This window comes from Lissotriton helveticus, chromosome 1_1 (assembly GCF_964261635.1).
Source record: "Lissotriton helveticus chromosome 1_1, aLisHel1.1, whole genome shotgun sequence".
NCBI lineage: Eukaryota > Metazoa > Chordata > Amphibia > Caudata > Salamandridae > Lissotriton > Lissotriton helveticus.
Genome location: NC_136057.1, coordinates 1,948,871,280 through 1,948,898,137, shown reverse-complemented (window position 1 = coordinate 1,948,898,137; position 26,858 = coordinate 1,948,871,280). Strand labels below are relative to the sequence as shown.

General features: G+C 41.3%; 1 protein-coding gene across 2 annotated transcripts in view; it reads left to right on the top strand.

The window, feature by feature from the left end:
* Positions 1-26,858, top strand: part of LOC144755218 (complement factor H-like) — a 1,175,739-nt gene that overhangs the window by 698,849 nt on the left and 450,032 nt on the right. The window lies entirely within an intron of this gene.

Below are 26,858 nucleotides of genomic sequence, written 5' to 3'. Positions count from 1 at the left end.
CACCTTCTTTATGACCTTTTCCTTTACTTTCCTTCCTCTGTCTTCCCATCCTTCGCTCCTTCACTCTTTTCCCTTCCCTTACTCCTCTTACTCCATTTCAGTAACTCCTTCTCTCAATCCCTCTGTCCTCTAACTTACTCACTCCCCTTCTCTCACTCTCTCTCTGTTACCCCCATTCTCTCCGTCCTCTTAGTCTCTCACTCCTCTTCTATCACACTCACTCCCTATAACTGAGCCATACTCCCACACTCACCTTCTTTCAGACCTTCTGCTTTATTTTCTTTCCTCTCTTCCATTCCTTCACTCCTTCACTGTTTTTCCTTCCCTTACTCTCCTTACTCCACTTCACTAATTCCTTTTCCTACTCCCTCTGTCTTCTTACTTCTACACTCCCCTTACCTCATTATCTCTCTGTTAGCCTCATTCTCTCCATCCCTTTAGTCTCTCACTCCTCTTCTGTCATGCTCACTCCCTATACCTCAGCCATACTCCCACACTCACCTTCTTTGAAACCTTCTCCTTTACGTCCCTTCCTCTCTCTTCCCATCCTTTGCTCCTTCACTCTTTTCCCTTCTCTTACTCCCCTTAGTCCACTTCAGTAACTCCTTCTCCTTCTCTCAATCCCTCTGCCCTCTAACTTACTCACTCCCCTTTTCTCACTCTCTCTCTGTTACCCACATTCTCTCCGTACTCTTAGTCTCTCACTCCTTTTCTATCACGCTCACTCCCTATAACTGAGCCATACTCCCACACTCACCTTCTTTCAGACCTTCTCTTTCACTTTCCTTCCTTTCACTTCTCTTTCTTTACACCTTCACTGTTTTCCCTTCCCTTACTCTCCTTACTCCACTTCACTAATTCCTTCTCTTACTCCGTCTGTCCTCTTACTTCTACACTCCCCTTCCCTCCTTCTCTCTCTGTTAGCCTCATTCTCTCGGTCCCTTTAGTCTCTCACTCCTCTTCTGTCACACTCACTCCCTATTACTCAGCCATACTCCCACACTCACCTTCTTTCAGACCTTAACCTTTACTTTCCTTCCTGTCTCTTTCCTTCTTTTGCTCCTTCACTCTTTTCTCTTCCCTTACTCTCCTTACTTCACTTCACTAACTCCTTCTCTTACTCCCTCTGTCCTCTTAGTTCTACACTCCCCTTCCCTCTTTCTCTCTCTGTTAGCCTCATTCTCTCTGACCCCTTAGTCTTTCACTCCTCTTCTATCACGCTCACTCCCTATAACACAGCCACACTCCCTCACTTATGTTTCTTTCCTCTCTCACTCAGGGCCTCATTTATGAGAAATGACGCATCGCTGCATGAAAGCAGCGATGCGTCACTTCTCAGTGCGCTCTCCTTGCGACATTCCTGATGCGTCATATTTAATGTATGCCGCATCATGTCGCAAGGAGTTACAGATACGTCTGTATTTCTGACGTATCTGTAAGCGCAAAAGTAACGCATTGCTGGAGTGTGTCACAAAAGTGACGCAACTCCAGCAATGCATCCTTTCACATGGGGCAAGCCCCATGTGAAAGGGCCTGCGTCAGTCTTACACCTGCTGTGAGGCAGGCGCAGGATTTTGACGCACCGGCGTCCTAAAAGTGACGCAGTGAAATCTCATAGATTTCACTGCGTCACTTCTACGACCCTTCCTTGCGTCAATACGCCCCCTTTGCATACATTATACTTGGCACAGGTATATTGTGGCGCAGGGGTTTACAAAGTGACGCATCTACCTAGATGCGTCACTTTGTAAATATGACTCAACAAGGTGCATTTTTTACACCACTGGTGCGTCACAAAAAGTGACGCATCGGCGGAGTAAAAGTGACGCAAGTCTTCTACTCTCACTTTTTCTTTCACTTTCTCTGTCTCTTCACTCCTTTACTCACCTTGTTTCAAACTCACTTGTCTTTATCCAGTCTGTATCTCCACTCTTTCCTAAACATCACTGCTCTTTTCTTACCCTTCCACACCCCCGTTCCTTTACTACATTTTCTTCACTTATCCTCATTCCCCATGTTCACTTTCCTTCTCCTCACTCTCCTTCCCCACACTCACCTTCTTTCAGTCCCCCTACTTCACTTCCCTTCTCCTCTCGTCCCTTTCTTTGCTTTCTCACTCATTTTCCTCCCCTCTCTCACTGCACTCCACTTCAGTTACTCTTTTTCATTTTTTTAAGAATACAGCTCTTTTTTGAGAATTGGAGGTAGTTCTAAAAAGAACTTTTTTTTTCTTTTTTTTCTCAACAAAAACAAAAACAGGGAAGGGGAAACTGCTCAACAGGAGCAAAAAAAATAATCAAAATTAGGGCTGGGGACGGCAGCGGTGGTTCTCTAATGCTCGAACAATGTTCATAATACTTTGTTCCCCGTAACAAAGTAGTGCATCACAATGTTTGCATTTGATTGTGGCCTCATTAAAAACAAGCTGAATATTTGGGATCAGCTGTTCTGGTCGCCCCCTCACCGACGCAGTTGCTCCTCCTGTTGAAGTAGAAGCACCATCCCTTGGAGGCTCTTGTGCCAGAGCCTGACACTCTCCTGGGCATAATTCTGAGGGTGCCTCCTCTGGACGTGTCGAATCATAGTTGAATTACCAAAACTGTACTTCCTTCTGGGGTCTCCTCGGGAAAGTACAGTATGGCAGATCTTACACTCCACCTTTGGAGCATTTACTTTTTTAAGTCCCTCAGGTATAGAATTTTTTTTCCAAATAAAATGTTCTTTCACCTTCGGCTGAGGAGGCTCTTCATCTATGAAACCATCTGACTCCTCACTGCTGCTGGATGCTCTGGCAGCCATTCTATCCACAAATTGTTAGCACAGAAAAAAAGAGGCCTTGCTCTCACCAAAGTGAAAGAAGAAGTGAAGGAAAAGGGTGGGGTTTTCAATAGTTGTAAAAAAAAACTGTTAACCAATGAAAAGAGTTATTTTAAGGTCACATGACTTGACACGCTTACGCTGCGCGCACCGGAGCGCTTCTGGGTGCTCTTACGCGGCGCGAACATAGGCGCTTCCGGGGGCGCTTACGCGGCGCGCCTTAGTGACGTTTTGGTAGCTTCACGGAAACGCAAAATCATTTTCATTCGGAAAATCAAAAATACTACTTTTATAAGTATGGTACTAAATGTCTTGCATTATTATTTAGTTTTCATACATATTTTTTTTTACTAACGCAGAAATAGTGCTCTCGCTGAGCTCTCAAGAGAGCTTACCGGTGCGCGCACCCTGAGCGCTCCAAGACAAAATGGTACGGGTAAGCTTACCGGTGCGAGCAGCCTGAGCGCACCAGGAAAAAATGATTAAAAAAAAGAAAAATACAGTGAACAAATAATTTTAAAAAAAAATGTATTATAATTAATAGTTATAAAAAACAGCTAATAAAAAATAAAAAATAAATCGTAGGTTACAAAGTCGATATACAAAGGAATTAACTTTTTAAAAAACTATGAAATTCACTGAAAAAACCATAGGTTTCACAAACGTTATAGTTAGAAATTAGCATTTAAAAAACCTTTGAAATTCACTGAAAAAACCATAGGTTTCACAATCGTTATAGTTAGGAATTAGCATTTAAAAAACCTTTGAAATTCACTAAAAAAGCCCATAGGTTTCACAATCGTTATAGTTAGGAATTAGCATTTAAAAAACCTTTGAAATTCACTGAAAAAAACATAGGGTTCACACCAGTTATAGTTAGCTGAACATTTTACTCATACAAAACCATTGAAATTCCCACGTTATAGTTAGTTGGACTCACTATAACTCGCGTGCCCGCAATCCACTGCTGATGATGTCACATATTACATCATTCATGACATGGTCAGTGACATCACTGATGACATCTCAAATGACATCACTGATGACATCATCCATGTGATAATATAATGCACCTCCTCACACTCTAATCTAACCTTTTATACATCCAGTGTTGAAAACAGACTACCATTCCTGAAACCATTGACACAGCAATACCACTTACTACATACACACTCACTGATTCATAAGTCTACACACACATCCACTCATTCACCCATACAATCACTCATACATACAGTCACTCATCAATAGAACGCTATCATATGCACTCATGCATACAATCAATCACACTCCCATTTCCTCATCTATACAGTTATACACACATAACCTTACTTATTTAAACATATACTAACACATACTTACTCTCTTTTCCAATCACTGATACAAGTACACATTGATCCATACAGTCACTTACGCAATCACAAGCTCTCATGTATAGTAATTGATATATGCCAACTGTCACATGCACTGTTTTTTACATATGTACTTACTTGGACATGTAGCACTGAGACATCCATTCACTCACCAACACACCCATGCACACAGTCAACCGCACATAGAGCTGTTTCCACATGCACTCTTGAACCCATACACCAAGTGAATCAACTGTTCACACATCTATGCAGAGTCACACACCTTCCAGCCACTCCCACACACACTTAGCCTCACATACAAATACTTGGGCAACCAATCAATAACTTATATAGTCAGTCATATAGCTACTAATCAACACATGCAGCAGCTTATACAACAACAGACATAATGATGCACACATTCAGACAGTTTAGTCAATAACCCAGGCATTCAGTAAGACACATTTAATCATTCACTCATACAGTCAGTTACGCACCTACTAAATCCTTCATGCAGACACTCATGCATACAATCATTCTTCAATATGTAAAACATATTTTAAGTTTACAGGAACACACATTCACTGGATGATGTCATCAGTGATGTCATTTGAGATGTCATCAGTGATGTCATCAGTGATGTCACTGACCATGTCATGAATGATGTAATATGTGACATCATCAGCAGTGGATTGCGGGCGCGCGAGTTATAGTGAGTCCAACTAACTATAACTTGGGAATTTCAATGGTTTTGTATGAGTAAAATGTTCAGCTAACTATAACTGGTGTAAAACCTATGGTTTTTTCAGTGAATATATATATATATATATATATATATACATATATATATATATATATATATATGTATATGTGTATATATATATATATATATATATATGTATATATATATATATATATATATATATATATATATATATATATATATATAATATACCACAAACCTCGTACCTCACACAGTTTATTCAACCAGGAAAGAAGACGAGCGTAGACCCAAGTTTGGTGCTAGTTTTTTAATTTTCAGAAACACCACCAGCCGCTATCACAACGCGTTTCGGCGGATCCCTGCCTTGATCACATGGCAACAAGACGAGCCCTGACCCACGAGGAAGAGGTACCTTTACTTGTCAGAGCATTGGGACATGAAGCGAGAAGCTTCTTTAAAAGGGTGCCCTCCGGCTGCTGAAAAATCACACAAACCGAGTTTGCATTGGAAGGGCCTCCCGGAGGGGCCCGTCCGAACTTTGTGGATGGATATTTTGCGCAGCCAGGGTCTGCCGAGGTTTTCGCCTCAGCACGACAGACTTGAGGCAACGACTTGGGGAAACATGAAAGCTGCTGGATATTCGAGTGGTAGTGGAATTTTAACTATACATTGTGACCGAGGTATGGAACACTATCCTTTTAAAAGCATGTTATGCACTCGGGACAATTGTATTGACTGAAATTTTGCCAAAATCGGCAGTGAAACAATGTAGTCCCTGACGAAATGACATTATCTTGAACAATCAACAGCAGAGGAAACTGTTATATTGGCACCACTGGGGGGTTACTTTTAACCTTGTGCACTGTGAAGTACTCTCCTCTGCTGTTCTGTTTGAAAAGAACGTGAATGAAAAAAATACCTTAAACTGTCCCTTTAACTGAAATGAAAGGACTTGCAGCTAATGGCATTTGATGAAGAATTGTTACACTTGAAACGCGTTATGCCTGTGTTCTTCTTGAAGAAAAAGAACTCTTTCAAGCTCTGTTGGTGTGGCTCGTGCAGCGTGATGGATTGCGCACGTCTTTGTTTGATATATATATATATGTATATATATGTGTGTGCGATAGCCAGTAGGTATATATAGTTAGGACCTAGCTACCATAGGAAATCTGCAACATTTTATTGGGAATAACTTTGGCGCCGGTAGAGGAATTTGCGTGTAATTTTCCAAAATTTTGCCCAGCTCCGCTACGCTCCTTCCCTGAAAGTTTCGGGAGGATTCGTGAAGTGGGGGCTGAGAAAAAAGGGGGGTCCCAAAATGTATTTTCCCCATGTTAATTTCCATAGGACGTTCTGACAAGGCTACAGCCCGAACCGCTGAACGGAATTACACCAAACTTGGAAAAATTGTAGGGACTGGTACGCAGAAGTGCCTTTGCAATATTTGGTGAAAATTGCTCCAGTGGTTTTTATGAAAATTACCTTCAAAAACACATATATATCTGGGCGGAGCCTAACCACACATCTCATCGTGAGATCTGATTGGCTGTCAGCACTTCATCCAAGAAGTGTTGGCACCCATCTTAGGACCAATATACATGATAGCACCTCATTAAAAAGCATTGTAGTTAATAGAGGGTTTTAGGACTTTAGTTACTTTATAAATCATTTGTTGATGGTACCATACTCATTTTAGGAATTGTGGTGTGTTCTAAGGTGATTTTACCATGTGAAAAAGCCTTCTGCTGGGATACCATGAATCATGTTTGAAAGAAAACTATTATCTCATGCTTTTCCCACAGTGGTTTGGAAGGGGATCTATAAGCTAAACTGAAAGCATATTTTCTGTAAATTCACATTATCTTTCTCAGTCATGTGAGAATGAAGTCTGACATTCTCAGTAAAACATGTACATCCAACAAGGACAGAGACTGTCAGTTGATTCCTTTGTGTTCTACTGCATCCTCCTAGAGTGTTCTAAAGAACAACTAGAGAGCTAACAGTCATACTTAATACAAATACCTGAAGCCATCTTGATTGGAATAAAGTGGTAACTCTTAAAACATTTAATTTAAAAAGGAACAAAATGAGGGGGTATATTTTGCCATAGAAAGTATGATTAGTGCTGCAGAAAGAAAAATTAGGGCACATTTTGAGTGACTTCCCAAATCCTCCTCTATTTCATTAAAACATTCTGACATGCAGTCTCCCAAGATGGCCACCAGAGACAAAAGAGCCCAAATGTAGCTCAAATATCACCCAGATGTAGCCCAAGTATAGCCCAACGACAGAATGTCCCAGAGTGTTTTAAAGAACAACTAGAGCGCTAACAGTCTTACCTATGACAAAAGTATGGCACACCAGAAGCCATCTTGATTGGAATGAAGTGGTAAGTCTGAAAACATTTAATTTAAAAAGGAATGGCACACCAGAAGCCATCTTGATTGGAATGAAGTGGTAAGTCTGAAAACATTTAATTTAAAAAGGAACAAGATGAGGGGGTTCATTTTGCCATAGAAAGTATGATTACCAGGAGACTTCCCTGGTGAGCAGTAGCTTTACTACAGTGATCTAATGAGCAACTAGTATGCTAACATTCAGAATTCATGGCAAATGTGTGACACATCTGAATGCCTTCTTGAAGGAACCAAAGTAAACAAGCATTGAAAATGCAATAGATCTCGCCCTCGTTTAAGTTAAAGCCATTCTGTTTGTAATGAGGTGGCTTTTTAGCTTTGCTTTTATTAGTGTTTTTAAAACTTTCATATAAATAACATGCATATGTATGCATATATGTATATGTATGCATGCATTTATATTTATATAGATATGCAGATTATATATGTTTATAAGTTCAGTAAGTTGTTGTCACCACTTCCACCCTCTGGAGACTCCTCGTTTCTGCCCTTACTGTACGACTGAGCTCATCAGTCAATCGACCAAGCCTGATTCAAGGGACTATTGCATGTTTCTTCTTAATTGTAGGTGCCTCCCAAAACATAGCTTAGAAATATCCCTGTTGCTGGACCAACTTGGTCCTGATGCAGTCTTTTTGTCTGAAACTTGGTTGACCCAAGACTCCCAGCCGGACTTGGTTCAAGCCCTCATACCAGGCTACCAGATAGCCCGTTTAGATCACCCTCAGGGTAAAGGCAGAGGGCTAGCTATTATATATAAGGACATCTATGCATGTCGCTGTTCGTCGGAGCCTATCGCTGACTGTGAAAGCTTGTCATTTGTTATCGAATTTTCTCCTAACAATAGTTTTACCGGTATTCTCATTTACCGCCCCCCTGGATCAAGCAAACACTTTCAAATAGCTCTCCCCTCTGTTGTGGCAGAATTGGTCACATCTCCTTCGAACTTCACGCTACTCGTAGATTTTAATGTCCATTTTGATAACACCTCAGATACCATCGCCACAGAAATTATAGCAAGTCTGGCTGCAATTCAATTGGAGCAACTTGTTCCATCTCCAACACATATTAAAGGTCACCTTTTAGACCCAGTATTTAGCAATTGTGAATATCTCAAAGTGGGCACTGTTAGTCGCCTCCCTTGGACAGACCATTTCCTGGTACCCTTTATTTGGACCACACATAAATAACCCTCTCTTATTTCTATCTCACGTAGAACACGCAATTGGTCTAAGCTTCATTTAGATAACTGGTCCAATATCCTTACCACTACCAGACCATTACTTTCCTGTGACCCTCTCGTTAATAACAATTTATTTGACAAATGGATCACAAGCTCCTTGGACTTCATTCTTCCCCTCCGCACCTCTGGTTCAAAAACACAGCAGAAAACAGCGCCCTGGTATTCAGAAGAGCTTAGGGACAAAAAACGTCTTTGTAAGAGATTGGAAAGAAAGTGGCGCATGCCCTACAACACTGCGGACAAAGCCACTTATAGGGAAGCCATTAGGACATATAAATCTGAAATAAAAGCCACACAATCGGCCTTTTACAATGAAAAGATAATGTCGGCCAAGTCCAAGCCTAAAGAGATATACAAGATAGTAAAAACTTTGACCAGGCTTCCATCCCCCTCGGCAGTTAATTACAATCCACTCTCCCGATGCAATGAATTGGCCAACTTCTTTTTTCATAAAGTAAATACAATCTATCTCTCCTTTTTGGACCCAGTTGCAGAACTCCCTACTCAAAGATCTGACCCGGCCATGAAAACAGGATACTCTCTTCAAAACAACTTAGTCCATCTTCCTCTGCTGAATTCTGAAACACTCAAGCTCCTAATACATCAAATAAAATCTGGCTCCCCATGTGACCCTGCTCCTCCAAGCATGTTGGTCTTGGCTGATAAAGCAATCCTTCCCACACTTATGGAGTTGTTGAACTCCTCCATAAATGACTGGGACGGTACCACCGGCTTGGAAGCATGCCATGGTTCGGGCATTGCTGAAGAAACCCGCTCTAGATTCGGGCAATCCCAACAACTATCGCCCAATCTCACTGCTCCCCTGGGTAACCAAGATCCTCGAGAAACACATTAACATCTTTTTAACTCAGTTTCTCGAGCGTAACCATCTGCTCGACATTTCCCAGACGGGCTTTCGCTCCAAACATGGGACGAGACTGCCTTCTTGGCCGTGACAGAAGAGGCGAGGTGGATCTTGGATCAGGGAGGATCAGTGGCAGTGATCCTCCTTGATCTGAGCGCCGCCTTTGATACGGTAAACCATAAAATCCTCCTAAACCGTCTCTTTGACCTAGGAATATCAGGAGAAGCCTTGGCCTGCTTAAAGTCCTTCTTAAGTGATCGAACTTTCCAGGTTTTTGAAGGCACATCTGTCTCTTCAAGCAAGCCTTTGGGCTGTGGGGTGCCGCAGGGCTCTTCACTGAGCCCCACGCTCTTTAATGCATACATGAGACCGCTGGCTGGGATTGTTCGTCCACATGGTATTAACATCATTACCTATGCGGATGTACCCAGCTAGTGGTCTCCCTTGCGCAAAAGAACGGCCTCCAACCACAATCCAACTTAACAACATGCTTGGAACAGGTCAAGAGTTGGATGACGAAGTCATGTTTGAAGCTCAATGACGATAAAACGGAGCTCATGCTCCTTGGCCCATCAGCCCCCTCCACCTTGGAGCTGTTATGGCCTCTGAGCATGGGCGCCCCCCCACTCCCAGAGATAATATAAAAAGTCTGGGGGTGTGGCTGGACAAATCATTGACCTTCAATACACAGGCGACCAAGGTGTCAGCGACCTGCTTAGGCCTCCTCAGGATGATTAAAAAAATCCTTCCACTTCTTCCCTTTGAGGCCAAGCAGATAGTGATACAAGGCTTAATTCAATCTTGCCTTGATTTCAGTAATTCCCTGTACCTTGGGGCGCCTGAGTATAGTCTGCAAAAACTTCAGCGGACTCAAAACTGCGCATCTCACACATTGCTTGGAATTCCACGCAGAATCTCGATAAAGCCCGGTCTAACAGCTCTGCACTGGCTCCCCATTAGGGAGAGAGTTAAGTTTAAATCTATGTGTATTGCTCATCAAGCTTTTGGAAATCTGGCCCAGAAATCAATCACTCCCTGATCTTACCCTATCAACCTAACAAACTACTCCAATCTTCAAATGCCTTTCTGGCCAAAGTCCCTAGGATACAGAGAGCTAGAGCAGGAGGCCGATCTTTTGCCTACAATGCTTCCAAATTATGGAACACTCTCCCCCTTCATCTGAGAATCAATTCCAACCTGTTGAGCTTTCGTAAACAGCTTAAGACCTTTCTTTTCAACTAAATTTTGACCATCGTCGGATCGTCTCTCTGGAAGACACTGTTCTAGTCCTAGCGCCTGGACGCCTCGGGGCAGCTGTAGCGCTCAATCAAACCCCTTTTCATTTCATTTCATTTCATTATATATGTATGTAGGGGGCAGAGGAGGCTTTGTTCAGGACTTACCAGCTGACAGAACAAGGCATGTTGGACACATTGTGACTCCCCGCACCTTCAAGCTGGATGGTGTGAATACCTGCATCATAACCCCCCGCAGCAACTGTCCCGGTGTCCCGTACATGAAGGATTCTGGGATGTGTAGTTTCCCCTTACACGGACGGCTGCACAGGTGTGCTGCGTGGAACGCCAGGGGGTGTAGCTGACTTGCAACAACAAGGCCTACAAAAGGGCGGGACCGAGCCTACTGTGTGCTACATCACTTGTGAAGGCTGGAGGCGCTGACGACGGCACATCACCAGCCAGAAATGCATCCGCCACTACCACTGAATAAAAGCCTTCAACTGTCTCCCTAGGGGCTCTGCTTCTTCCTTTCGGCTAGAAGATTAACCGCACTTATCCACGCGTCAGCCAGAGACGCCCTTCAGAGACCCCCGCTTCATTTTGGACTTGGACTTTACTGGCAGAACTGTTCCAGTTCTTCGTTTGTTTTTCAAAGATATTTGAAAAGTCCGCAGCCCGCCACAGACCCCGGGACGAACATTAACAGTAGCGAGGCATTCACCTCGCGCTGGGCAGCAGTCCCTGTTACTCTACCCCCGGCACCTGAGGCTGAAGCATTACAGGGGGGCAGAGAAGTCTTTGTTCAGGACTTACCAGCTGACAGAACAAGGCATGTTGGACACATTGTGACTCCCAGCACCTTCAAGCTGGATGGTGTGAATACCTGCATCATAACCCCTCGCCGCAACTCTCCCGGTGTCCCGTACATGAAGGATTCTGGGATGTGTAGTTTCCCCTTACACAGACGGCTGCACAGGTGTGCTGCATGGAACGCCAGGGGGTGTAGCTGAACTGCAACAACAAGGCCTACAAAAGGGCAGGACCGAGCCTACGGTGTGCTGCATCACTTGTGAAGGCTGGAGGCGCTGGTGACGGCACATCAACAGCCAGAAATGCATCCGCCACTACCACTGAATAAAAGCCTTCAACTGTCTCCCTAGGGGCTCTGCTTCTTCTTTCGGCTAGAAGATTAACCGCGTATATATATATATATATATATACACATACATAAATGAATATGCATATATATGCATATATATATTCACTGAAAAAACCATAGGTTTCACACCAGTTATAGTTAGCTGGAAATTTTACTCGCATAAAACCATTGAAATTCCCACGTTATAGTTAGTTGGACTCACTATAACTTGCGCATGCAATGCACTGCTGATGACGTCACATATTACATCACTCATGACATCACTGATGACACCATCCAGTGAATATGTGTCTTTTTGAAAAATAAATATTAGTAAGTAATGTTTAAATATTTAAATATATGTATTAGTGTTTCACTTTGTGTATATGTGGCTGCATGGGTTGGTGAGTAGCTACATGTGTATGTATATAGGTTATTAGATGTTTTTCTTAGTATCAGTATGAGTGTTTGTATGGTTTAGTGGGGGTATTACTTAGCACATAGATGCATGAATGACTGACTCTCTGTTTGTATGTGTTTTGAAGACAGCATATGTGCAGGACTGTATGGGTGGATGAGTGTGTATATGTGTGTGTTAGTGAGTGAATGACTGTGTCACTAGTGTGATTATCAGTAACTACATATGTTTTAATCTAGTATATATGAATATTAATGTACATAGGTGAGTATATGTGAGAGTAAGAGATTGTAAGAGTTCCTGTTTAAATAAGTATGTTTTTCTATAAGTGATTGTTTAAGAGAGTAAGTATGTGTAAGTTTCCTTAGAAGTAAGGTGGTAATGTGTGTATAGCTATATATGCAAATAAATGGATGTTCAATAGTTTACTTGCATGTGTGAGTATGTGTGAGAGTAACCTTTGTATGACTGTCGGTGTGTAACAGTATGTATAAGTGTATCACTACATATGATGAGTGAGTATATGTATGAGTGACTATATAGAACTGTTGGTGAATGAGTGGGTGTGTATATAGATGGTGGAATTACTGAATTGGTTGTTGTAACTGGTATGGGTATTTCGATTTTTTTGAACATTTTTGTTTCTTTTTTTGAATATGTATTTGAAGGGTTACATTACAGTGAAAGGAGGTCTGTCACTCTGTCACAAGGATGGTGTCATCAGTGATGTCATGAGTGATATCACTGACCATGTCATGAGTGATGTAATATGTGACGTCATCAGCAGTGCATTGCATGCGCAAGTTATAGTGAGTCCAACTAACTATAACGTGGGAATTTCAATGGTTTTATGCGAGTAAAATTTCCAGCTAACTATAACTGGTGTGAAACCTATGTTTTTTTCAGTGAATTTAATAGGTTTTTTAAATGCTAATTCCTAACTATAACTGATGTGAAACCTATGGTTTTTTCAGTAAATTTCATAGGTTTTTTATTAGCAAATCTCTATAGGTATGAAATGTAATATTTTTCAGAATGAATTTTATATTTTATAATTATGCAATACAATTTTTTTTAATTTTTTTTGCCCTGGAGCGCTCCTGGGGCGCGTACCGATGCGCTCACCGGTGAGCGCATTGTTACGGCGCGCCCCAGGTCGCATACCGGTGAGCATCCCGTTAGCGCTATTGCCGCGAACGAAAACAACATCGTGACGTATCGCTTAGCCGCGTGATGCGTCATATGACGCACGGCGTAAGGGCACCCGGAAGCACCCGAGCGCATACGATCGTGCAACGTAAGCGCTGCCGGACGCGCCCCGGGGCGCGACTATGGGCGCGCCCCCGGGCACGCACCGGGGCGCGTAGCGTAAGCGTGTCAGGTCATGTGATCTGAAAATAACACTTTTCATTGGTTTAGATCAGTTTTGGTTTCCAAATGATGAAAGCCCGGATCATTTGACTTGAAAATAACACTTTTCATTGGTTCAGAAAAGTTTTGTTTTCCAAATGATGAAAGCCCCCACCTTTTTTCCTCATTCTCACGTTGTTATTTGAGTGAGGAAGACCTGCTTTTTCCTTACAGAGATGGCTACAGTCATATCAGCAGCTGGAGCATCTGCCCCACCACCACCACCACCATCAAAAAGACCACCAGAAGATCACCAGAAGATCACATTGGTTGTCAAGAAGAAGAGGAGGAGGAGGATGAAGAGGACGAACAGACAAGGCAGTTCCTGCCTGAAGATAATCCCCCCTACAAACCAAAAGAGCACTTCATATGGGAGTTTTACAAAATCCCAAGGGGTTTCAAAAAAGTCAACGCTGCGAAGGTGACTTGTCTGATCTGTGGTGCCGTGCTGTCCAGGGGGAACCCTAACAAAAAATATTCCTTTGGGAATCATACTATGATTCGGCACATGATGCGTATGCACCCTAACAACTATTCTGCAGCAGAGGTAAGGGACCTCTGCAGTAACCTACCCCCATCAACATCCAGACCCTCAACATCCAAAGAACCCACTCCATCGGGTCCAGAGGCAAGAGAGATGATGCCAACCATTCAACCCAAGTTTAACGATTTTAAAATCGTTTGCAAATGTTGTGGAAAGACACTTTGCTATGGTGAGCAAAGTATAAAACTTATCATCTGTGCTGGTGATAACCACAAGTACCCGAAAAAACCCTAATTTTTTCCTGATTTTTTTTTGCTCCAGTTGAGCCGTTTACAATTCCCTGTTTTTTGTTTCTCCCCATAAAAAATACAAAAAATATATAAAACTGTTCAGAAAAGCCCAAAAAAGTTAAAAATGTTAAAAAAAAAATAAAAAATATATAAAACAACAAAAAGAATTAAAAAAACAGTTCTTTTTAGAACTACCTCTAATTTATAAAAAAAAACATTTTTAAAAAAGGCTGTCATTCTTTTTTCTCAATGGTACGCGTAACGTTACGCTCCCCGGTACGCGTACCGGGGAGCGCACCCAAAAAAAAAGAAAAAAAAAAGAATGAAGGAGTAAGCATGAGGGAAAGGGACAGAGAGAGTTATTAAAAGTTTATTCTACAATGTTGCAAATGAACTCAGCAAGGATGTTTGACCTCTCAATACACCAGCTTATCCGGTGCAATGTTTCTTTAAATGACTTTTTCTTAACCATTCAAATTACTTCTTTCAAAGAACAGAATCATGCACCCTAACTTTCAGTTTTCACCTATCTGAATCCACCAATCATTGCTTGTGATTCAAGAGCACTGAAACTCCACAGTTTTTTTTGCAAACTCCTACTGTTCCAACTGCCATTTTATTCCTACACTTCATCTGACTGCACCAGAACCTCCTCTCACCATGTATTCTGTCTGGATTATTGGACATAGCTACATCCACTGGGCTCAAAGGTATGCAGCTCTCAGAAATTTTCACAATCTTGATTTACCAAATGTGCACATCAATTGGATAGGCCAAAGAGGATTGAGATGTCATCAATTGATACCATTGGTGAAAACCTTTCACCATCTGCCACACTCTACCGTATAATTTTGCACTGTGGTGGAAATGACCTAGGCACTTTGACTGGGGTAGGTCTGGAAATGGTTTTAAAGGACACCTTTGGGCAATTGATGACACTTTTTCCACAAACTGCCTTGGTATATTCCAATATATGCCAAAGACAGAAATGGAAGTGGTCCAATCAATTTTGTCCACAATTTGAGAAAGCACGGAAACATGTGAATAAATCTGTTTCCGCTTACATGAGAGACTATGGAATGGGTTCAATATACAACAATAACTTGTGTTACAACATGCAAGATATCTACAGAGGAGATGGTGTGCACTTCTCAGATGAGGGGAATAGAATATTCCTCCTGAATTTAAGACTGTGCATTGGTACCTACTTGTAGGTACCTAAATCAGCCACACAACCCAAAAGCTCTTTTCAGGGCTCTTTTTCTAACTTTTTTCACTATTTTTCACCAAAGTACGCTCCCCGGTGCGCGTACCGGGCGCTCCCCCCGCGAAAATCTTTAAAAAAATTTGGGCATATATGTACCTCCTAAACTCCCCTCAGAAAACCTAGATGTCAGAGTGTGTCTACCGTGCCCCCTTGTACCCATTCCCAATGTTCTTTGTCCTCCATCTTGTGTCTCAATTCTTCCGAAACACAAGATGGAGGACTCCCGTTGTGCTTACCGGTACGCGCACCGGGGCGCTCACCGGTAAGCGCTCCCAAAAATGTTTTAAAGTTAATATACATAAAAACCTCTGTAGAGATGTTCACCAAATATAGAATAGGCCATACTACATACCAGTCCCTACCATTTTCCCAAATTTGAAGGAATTCCATTGAGCCATTTACCCTGTAGCCCTGTCTAAATATCCTGAGGTAAATTACATGACAAAAACACATCTGAAGTGTTAGAATTTACAATCAATTAAAATGTTACTTTCATTTTCTACTATTATTTCCTGACATTTGATTGGTTATGTACATGAATATATATAAAAAAAAAGAGAGGGAAACACAGCCATTTTGACTACTACTTCCTGAAGTACATTTGAAAAGGATTTTCACTGAGAACTTCAACTGCTTTCACAAAGGTAAGTTGTTATTTTGGAAAGTGAAGTATGTTGTGCACTTTAAGTTAATTTAGGAAAACATTTTCTGATAGTTATATACTATCCCTCTGTAATACTTATAGATTGAGATAGGCTTCTCTGTTATAGTTATGGATTGAGTTAGGCTTCTCTTGTATAATTATGAATTTACTTAGGCTTCATCACATACACTTTTTTATATTTCTACTTCCAGCCTGATACCATACACTGCCCAAAGATAACTTCACTGTTAAAAAATCAGAACTACCTGTCTGAACTTAAACCCAACAGTGCCATAACTCTACTGATATAGTGATTTTTTATGCAATTTACAGCAAGAAAATGGAAGGGGAACAAGAAAGCATCAATGTCTCTTTCGAGATTACAAATGAGGAGATTCTTAATGAAGATTTTGTTGACGATGATTTTATGGACGAGTCTTTGGATCAACAATTTATTGACTGTTTACAAAACATTGAATCTTCCATTTTGAGGAGATTCCAGATGAACTAATACTGGAAGTTTTATAAAACTATGAAAATTCTAACCAATAAATTTTTATTTCATAATTAAAAATTGTTTGAGACATTATTCATTTTTATATGTTCATGAAGTACTACCAAATGATTATATTTATATTATAATATAAAGTGAAACTTACAGTATACTGTGCAATTTTAAAACATCCTAAGGGACCAGGGTAGACTACCCATGATCCCCTAGGTCTTCTCAGGGAGTGCTTAAATTATCTATTTCTGCTTTCCTGACAGACTATGATATGGATTCCATATACCACAATAACTTCTGTAACAACATGCAAGATATCTACAGAGGAAACGGTGTACATTAAATTTAAGACTCTGCATTGGTACCTACATGTTGGTACTTAAAACACCCAAACAACACAACAACTCTATTCAGAGCTACCCTACCTCTAAGCACTTTAAATTATTATTTTACTGTTTCACCGGGTTTTCCCCATGGTACGCTCCCCGGTGCGCGTACCGGACGTTCCCCCAGCGAAAATAGTTTTTTTTGTTGGTTTTTTTTGCCCCCGAAGCCCTTTTATGGCCCCCACATCAAACCTAGTGGGTCGGGGGGGTCTACCCTACCCCCTTTTAGTCATTTCCCCCTTGTTTTTGCCACCTCTTGTGTCTCGATCCTACCGAGACACAAGATGGCGGCCGCTCCGTACTATTTGGAATGTTGACAAGACACCCGAGAGCCAATCAGCTTTCCGCTCGCGTACTCGCGTAGCGCGCTGGTACGCTCCCCGGTGCACGTACCGGGGCGCGCTTATAGATATATATATATTTTGTAACCTTAATTACTCAAAATCCACTGCAGCGCATATCTTGAGACATAGCAAAGGCACATCGGGCTACCAGTCCCTACAATTTTGCCAAGTTTGGTGGAAATCCATTCAGCCGTTCGGGCTAAAAGTGAGTCCAATCGCCCTATGGAAATTAACATGAGAAAAACACGTTTTGGGACCCCCTTTTATCTCGGCCCTCGCTTGACGAATCCACCCCAAACTTTCAGGGAAGGAGCAGAGCGGAGCGGGCCATCTTCTTTGAGAAATTCGCGAAGATTCGTCGAGCGGCGCCAAAGTTAGTCCCAATAGAATGTTGCGGATTTCCTATGGAAAGTAGATCCTAACTATAACTACCTACTGGCGACCGCCAGTAGGTAATGTGTGCGTGTAGTGAGAGAAAGGTAGAGGTGTAGAGGTAGAGAGGTAGAGGTAGAGAGGTAGAGACTAATAGAGAGAGAAGTAGAGAGAGTAATAGAGTAGAGAGTGAGTAGTAGAGAGTAGTAGAGAGCAGTAGAGAGAGTAGCAGAGAGTGAGTAGTAGAGAGTAGTAGAGTGAATAGTAGAGTGAGTAGTAGAGAGTGAGTAGTAGAGAGTGAGTAGTAGAGAGTAAGTAGTAGAGTGAGTAGTAGAGAGCAGTAGAGATTGAGTAGAGAGTGAGTAGCAGAGAGAGAGAATAGTAGAGAGTGAGTAGTAGAGTGAGTAGTATAGAGTAGTAGAGAGAGAGTAGTAGAGAGTGAGTAGTAGAGTAGTAGAGAGTGAGTAGTAGAGAGTAGTAGAGAGAGAGTAGTAGAGAGTGAGTAGTAGAGAGTAGTAGAGAGTGAGAAGTAGAGTGAGTAGTAGAGAGTAGTAAAGAGTGAGTAGTAGAGAGTAGTAAAGAGTGAGTAGTAGAGAGTAGTAGATAGTGAGTAGTAAAGATTGAGTAGTAGAGAGAGAGTAGTAGAGAGTGAGTAGTATAGAGTAGAGAGTGAGTCGTAGAGAGTAGTAGATAGTGAGTAGTAGAGAGTAGAGAGTAGTAGAGTAGTAGAGAATGAGTAGGAGAGAGTGAGTATTAGAGAGTAGTGGAGTAGTAGAGAGTAAGTAGTAGAGAGTAGTAGAGAATATTCAAAAGTTTGGCACAGCACCACTTGCAAAATAAGTCCAATCAAATCATATCACTTAGAGTCCTTATTGAAGCGCTGAATCTTGGTGTATATTCAAATGCTTTTATTTTCCTTAAGTTTATGTACCACAGCCAGCTGACGCGTTTCGTTCTGTACAACAGAACTTCTTCAGGGCGTTCTTATTTCCTTCAAGTTATGTCATTATCCTGTTGTCATATAACTAGATATTTCTTCCAAATGTTAGCCGAGACGTAAGTACATTCTTATTCAAAGTGACTAGGTATCAATTTTACCCACACAATTCGGGCAGACTTGAGTAATTTATAGCATCCTTAAAGTCAGTCTTTCAAAAAATCCAAAGTATAGGACATAATAATCCAAATCCAAATGTTTCTCAAGAAAAGTCATTTTCAATCGTTCGGAATTTCGGCGTTTGGGCAGATATGACCCAGGGACCCCCAGTATGCTAGGGAAATTAGTCCCCCCTCTGCAAACGCGCCAGTGGCCTGCGTTGCAGAGAGGTGTAAAAAGAGGCATAGCCTCATTACACCTCTGTGCAATGCAGCCCACTGGCGCATACTGGAGGTTCCAGGTGGGCTAGTTGGCCCCCAGGGACCCCCAGTATGCAGGCGGAATTAGTTCCCCCTCTTCAAATATGCCCGGGGGCTGCGTTGCAGAGAGGTGTAAAAAAGGGTGTGGCGTCATTACACCTCTCTGCAATGCAGCCCCCTGGCGCATACTGGAGGCTCCTAGTGGGCTAGTTGGCCCCCAGGGACCCCCAGTATGCAAGGGGGATTAGTTCCCCCTCTGCAAACGTGCCAGGGGGCTGCGTTGCAGAGAGGTGTAACAAGGGGCATAGCCTCATTACACCTCTGCAATGCAGCCCCCTGGCGCATACTGGAGGTTCAAGGTGGCCTAGTTGGCCCCCAGGGGCCCCCAGTATGCAAGGGGAATTAGTTCCCCCTCTTCAAACATGCACGGGGGCTGCGTTGCAGAGAGGTGTAAAAAGGGGCATGGCTTCATTACACCTCTCTGCAATGCAGTCCCCTGGCGCATACTGGAGATTCCTAGTGGGCTTTCAGGTCTTATATAGTTAAGAATTAGCATTAAAAAAACCTTTGAAATTCACTGAAAAAAACATAGGTTTCAGGCCTTATATAGTTAGGAATTAGCATTTAAAAAACCTTTAAAATTCACTCACAAAACTATAAGTTTTAGGGGTGTTATAGTTAGCTGGACATTTCACTCATACAAAACCATTGAAATGGCCACTATATAGTTAGTTGTACTAACTATATTTCGCGCACCCGCAATCCACTGCTGATGTCACATATTACATCATTCATGACATGGTCAGTGACATCACTGATGACATCTCAAATGACATCACTGATGACATCATTGATGACATCATCCAGTGAATGTGGTTTGCTTTGTTATTTAAATATGCATTATATATATAGCAATTTGCATTGAAGAATGAGTGGATATATAAAAATAAATATTTGGATGGAGGATTTAGTAGCAGTGTAATTGACTGTTTACTTGACCAATTTAAAGTGTCTCACTAAATATAGTGGATAGTGACTAAACTGTTTGAATATCTGTATCACTTTGTCAGTTGTTGTGTAAACTGGTTCTCCTAGTGATGTCATTTGAGATGTCATCAGTGATGTCATCAGTGATGTCATTTGAGATGTCATCAGTGATGTCATCAGTGATGTCACTGACCATGTCATGAATGATGTAATATGTGACATCATCAGCAGTGGAGTGCGGGCATGCAAGTTATAGTGAGTCCAACTAACTATAACGTGGGAATTTCAATGGTTTTGTATGAGTAAAATGTTCAGCTAACTAAAACTGGTGTGAAACCTATGGTTTTCTCTGTGAATTTGAAAGGTTTTTTAAATGCTAATTCCTGACTATAACGAGTGTGAAACCTATGGTTTTTTCAGTGAATTTCAAAGGTTTTTTAAATGCTAATTAACGAATGTGAAACCTGTTTTTTTAGTGAATATATATATATATATATAAATATATATATATAAATATATATATATATATATATATATATATATATCCTCCACCAAAGTGATCCTTCGACTCTGTGCGCTCGACTGCGGGTGCTCTGCAAAGGGGCCAGATCCTGGCCCAATTCACAATTCTCCACCAAAAAATGTGGCACTCAGGGTTTCAGATAAACAATTTCAAGTTTATTACTCCAACTCCAGCTCGGACCAACGCGTTTCAGCCTTAACAGGCTTTGTTCACGGTAAGTGAGCTTTTTTCTATGGCCACTATTTATCCCAATTGGCAGTTAGGGTTTATGGTAGGACTAGTAGTTGTTACATTATACATTTTCATTTAAATCATGTGTTGCATGCAATGTATAAACGCAATCATTTTAGTGATTATTTCATGTTTCTATTCGCGCCGCATTTGTACGCGCAAACAGGCCATTTCATTCTCATATTATTGTCATATGCAGAATATAGTCCAGCGGTATTGTACTCATATAGTTCTCACAATTATACTTTTTTAGATATATGTTTCTGTCATTGGGTATAGTACCCCATTGTCTCATATATATGTCTCAGTTTATGAAGATTGTCCGCATATTCCAATCTTTATTCTAGATATATATGAAGCTCCTCATCAAAGTTCATCCTACGGGGCATTTTTGTTTTGAGTCTAATTATGAATTTGGATTCGATTTGGCGCAATTTGCGCAGTCTATTGCCTCCTCGTTCATTCAATTTGACCATGTGTATTCCATAATACGACATTGCTCTCCAGTCACTTTGTTGACATATTGACATATGTTTTGCTGTGGCGTATGCCAATTGGGCTAAATAGTGGACGTAGAAAAAAGCTCACTTACCGTGAACAAAGCCTGTTCAGGCTGAAACGCGTTGGTCCGAGCTGGAGTTGGAGTAATAAACTTGAAATTGTTTATCTGAAACCCTGAGTGCCGCATTTTTGGTGGAGAATTGTGAATTGGGCCAGGATCCGGCCCCTTTGCAGAGCACCCGCAGTCGAGCGCACGGAGTCGAAGGATCACTTTGGTGTAGGATTTCAAGTGACCCCTGTGCGCCCGCTTTCACAGCTTGGAGAAAAGACTCGTAGACTATCACCGAAGGTCGAGCGTCTCTAAGACGGAGTCGGAGGACACCGTCGAAGAGGGAGTCTCCCGGAGGTGAGTGGCAATGATAGCCATTGAGTGAATGAGCTGTGTTAAGCGATGCGTCTCTATCAAGCCCCGAGTGAAATCGAGCCGTAAATGGTACGGCGGTTTCAAGAGGCGAACGGAGAAAGAGGGTGTGAAGGATAATTATATAAGAGACTGTGTTTCCAAACTCCGGTTGCTCGGTTGTGAGAGGAATTGGAACTTGTATGCAACCAAATAAACGCCACTTGTGAATCACAAAGAATTGAATTAACATGGAAGCGCAAGCAGCAAAATGCGCCGACAAGGCTAATACCATGCTCAAAAGCTCTACAAGTGAAGCATATGTACTGCAAAACATCAATGCGGCGAATACAACACAAATAAATACTGGAAAGCAAATGTTTAATCAAGTCGAAAAATTATACAAAAAATAAATCAACAAGAGTTGGGAAGGTATTGCTTTACAAAAATATATTGAAGTGAAAAGAATACCGAGGGGACTTAGGATTTTTACAATGCCAACTCACCCTGAAACAAAAAAGAATTAATTGCGGACTGGCTGGAAAATAAGAGTGCTCATTAAATATGATGCGAATCTTAATCAAACATGCGAAAATTGATATTGCTGAAATTACAACCAAAATTAATGAATTGGAACAAAACATTAAACAACAAATTAATAAAGATGAAGCATCAAAAATGAGAAAAGAAATGGATGACAGACTTGAAAAATATGAGACTGAAATAGAAGAACGCAAAGAACGAAAATTTAAAAGAGAGGGGGCCGTGGAAGAGGATTGTTCCAACCCCGAGGAAGAGGAAAGAACACCGCCGTCGGAACACAAGGAAAACCAGAAGAGCCAAAAGAAAAAAAGTCCTATCCCCTAAGGAATCGGAAGTAGGAAATTTGATAATCAATTTATCCGAACATGTTCTAACAAAAGAAGAAAAAACGTTGCTAAACAAAGGACTTTCATTTTGTCCTGAAAAACACTTCAACCCAACAGAACTAAGAATCGACTTGTATAAATACATACGAAAGCTTAAATTAGCTAAAGTTCATGCACGAAGGCCAAAACAAATGTTGAACACAACAGGTGGGGAACCGCCAGACGACAATTTCAACTGGCAGATTGAAGAAATACCTGATCTCCAGAATATATTCGGACTGCTGTATGATCAAGACACAACTTAAATCATCTGTTGGATGATTTAAATATCAGAACTGATAAGAGGGTGAAAAGTGGTCTGAAGAAAAAATCTAGATTCTGTCCCATCCTGTCACCAGGCAATATAATTGATATGTTCTCAGAAGCTATAGTGGAGGAAATAGAGAAACTCTCCAATATAAGAAGAGGAAACAAAAGAGAGAATCTTACAAAAGGAGAAAGACAAGCCATCACCACACTAAATAATGACATCAATCTCACTATAAAGCCTCAGATAAGGGGGGCAATATCGTCCTGATGGACACACAGAACTATGTAAAAGAAGCAAAAAGACAACTGGAAAACCAAGAAAATTACAGTAAATTACAAACAAATCCTATAAATCAAATGACGCTGCAACTCAATGGATTATTACAGGATTGGCAAAAAGAAGGGCTACTGGATAAAGATGAAAAGAAATGTTTAATGAATGAATACCCAGTAATCCCAACAATTTATTTTCTGCCCAAAATTCATAAAACACTCATTGACACACCAGGCAGACCAATTGTGGCATCATGTCAAATACTCTATGAAAACATCTCTCAGTATGTAGATCTGTTTTTTAGCACCCATTGCAAAGAGCATGAGCTCCTACATTAAAGACACTGGAGACTTTTTACGAATTCTGAAAGACATCATGTGGAGTGAGGACTACCTACTGGTAACAATAGATGCTGTTTCACTGTATACATCTATAAAACATGAAATAGGCTTAGAGGCATGCAATTACTTTTTGAAACAGCGAAACATCGGAGAATGAAAACATACAGAAATGTTAATGAACATGATCAGGTTATGTCTCAATAATAACGTATTTCTATTCAACAACCAACTATACAAGCAAGAATGTGGAACGGCAATGGGAATTTCATTCTCACCCAACTACGCCAATGTTACAATGGGGTGGTGGGAAAAAACTATTGCATGGAACCCCATGAACCAATCAGATCTGCACAGAACAATATTATGGGTCCGTTACATCCACGATCTGTTTTTAATTTGGGATGGTACGAAACTGATTTCAATACATACTTCTCTAAGTTGTGTGACAATGAGATTGGACTACAGTTCACACACACCACCAGTAAACTAGAAATTGATTTCCTGGATTTGAAAATATATATTGAGAACAATAAATTACAAACAACACTGTTCAGGAAAAAAAAGTCTACAAACAGTATCCTACATGGAACCAGTTTTCACCCCCAACCACTACTTGCAAGTATACCGTATGGTGAATTTACTCGGATGAAAAGAAACTGCTCGAATGAACAAGATGCAGAAACCAAAATCATGGAAACAACCGAAAGATTACAGTCAAGAGGATACAGTGAAAGAGTATTGGAGAAAAGTAAAAGAAGAGTGGAACTTAAAACCAGATCCATGATACTAACTACACCAGCAGTAAAAGATGTATCACATGGACCACCACGATTTGTGACAACATACAGTAAAGAAAGTGGCATTATAAAAAGCAAGATCAAAAAATATTGGCATCTAATATCGGGGGATCCCGACATAGGAAAACTAGTAGGCGAAGGACCGATGATAAGCTACAAAAAACCTTCGTCACTGAAAGATCATCTTGTCAAAAGCTATTTTAAGTCAAAAACATTAGACAACAAAAGCAATTGGCTCACTGACCAAAAAAATGGATTTCGAAAATGTAATGTCTGTAAGGCATGCAAGATTGGCCAAAATAAAACTCCTTTGAGGAACATGATGGGGGAAAAAAACTTTGATTGAAGGGAGAATCACTTGCTCCTCCATGCATGTGGTATACATCATACAATGCAAATGTGGTTCATGCTATATTGGAAGCACAACCTGTGCTTTAAAAAAACGAATACTGGAGCACATTAGAGCTGTGAAAAATAAGGACATGTCATACGCCACAGCAAAACATATGTCAATATGTCAACAAAGTGACTGGAGAGCAATGTCGTATTATGGAATACACATGGTCAAATTGAATGAACGAGGAGGCAATAGACTGCGCAAATTGCGCCAAATCGAATCCAAATTCATAATTAGACTTAAAACAAAAATGCCCCGTGGGATGAACTTTGATGAGGAGCTTCATATACATCTAGAATAAAGATTGGAATATGCGTACAATCTTCATAAACTAAGACATATATATGAGACAATGGGGTACTATACCCAATGACAGAAACATATATCTAAAAAAGTATAATTGTGAGAAATATATGAGTACTATACCGCTTGACTATATTCTGCATATGACAATAATATGAGAATAAAATGGCCTGTTTGCGCGTAAAAATGTGGCGCGAATAGAAACATGAAATAATCACTAAAATGATTGCGTTTATACATTGCATGCAACACATGATTTAAATGAAAATGTATAATGTAACAACTACTAGTCCCACAATGCACCCTAACTGCCAATTGGGATAAATAGTGGACATTGAAAAAAGCTCACTTACCGAGAACAAAGCCTGTTAAGGCTGAAACGCGTTGGTCCGAGCTGGAGTTGGAGTAATAAACTTGAAATTGTTTATCTGAAACCCTGAGTGCCGCATTTTTGGTGGAGTATATATATATATATATATATATATATATATATATATATATATATATATATATATATATATATATATATATATATATATACATATATATATATATATATATATATATATATATATATATTTCGGTAAGTTTCAACCTGTGAGACAACTGTGGCGGGCAGGCTACGGGCGTGTTCCAGCGCCGCTGTCATTTTTAAACCAGCAACCCAGCTGATTACGAGCTGTGTTGCGCATTCTGTGCATTTTGTCCGCTTTTAAAATAGTTTTGTTACTTTGCTAAATGCGCCCGTTTTATTACACGCTGCTAACTAATTAGCCTACTTACCTCCTCATTCTCGATCTCGACCCCGGTCCGCCCCGGCTGTGTGCCGTTTGTGCGGAGGGTCTTCCTTACGAGCGACACTTCCTGCTTGGCTTTGCACCACTTCCGCCCTGCCTCTACACCGTGCAGGTGAGCGGTCCAGTGGTTGCTGAAGCATTTCTATATCTTGCTTCCTGTTTGGCAGCGCTGGCAGACAACTGTGGCGGGCAGGCTACGGGCGTGTTCCAGCGCCGCTGTCATTTTTAAACCAGCAACCCAGCTGATTACGAGCTGTGTTGCGCATTCTGTGCATTTTGTGCGCTTTTAAAATTGTTTTGTTACTTTGGTAAATGCGCCCATTTTATTACACGCTGCTAACTAATTAGCCTACTTACCTCCTCATTCTCGCTCTCGACCCCGGTCCGCCCCGGCTGTGTGCCGTTTGTGCGGAGGGTCTTCCTTACGAGCGACACTTCCTGCTTGGCTCTGCACCACTTCCGCCCTGCCTCTACACCGTGCAGGTGAGCGGTCCAGTGGTTGCTGAAGCATTTCTATATCTTGCTTCCTGTTTGGCAGCGCTGGCAGACAACTGTGGCGGGCAGGCTACGGGCATGTTCCAGCGCCGCTGTCATTTTTAAACCAGCAACCCAGCTGATTACAAGCTGTGTTGCGCATTCTGTGCAATTTGTGCGCTTTTAAAATTGTTTTGTTACTTTGCTAAATGCGCCCGTTTTATTACACGCTGCTAACTAATTAGCCTACTTACCTCCTCATTCTCGCTCTCGACCCCGGTCCGCCCCGGCTGTGTGCCGTTTGTGCGGAGGGTCTTCCTTACGAGCGACACTTCCTGCTTGGCTCTGCACCACTTCCGCCCTGCCTCTACACCGTGCAGGTGAGC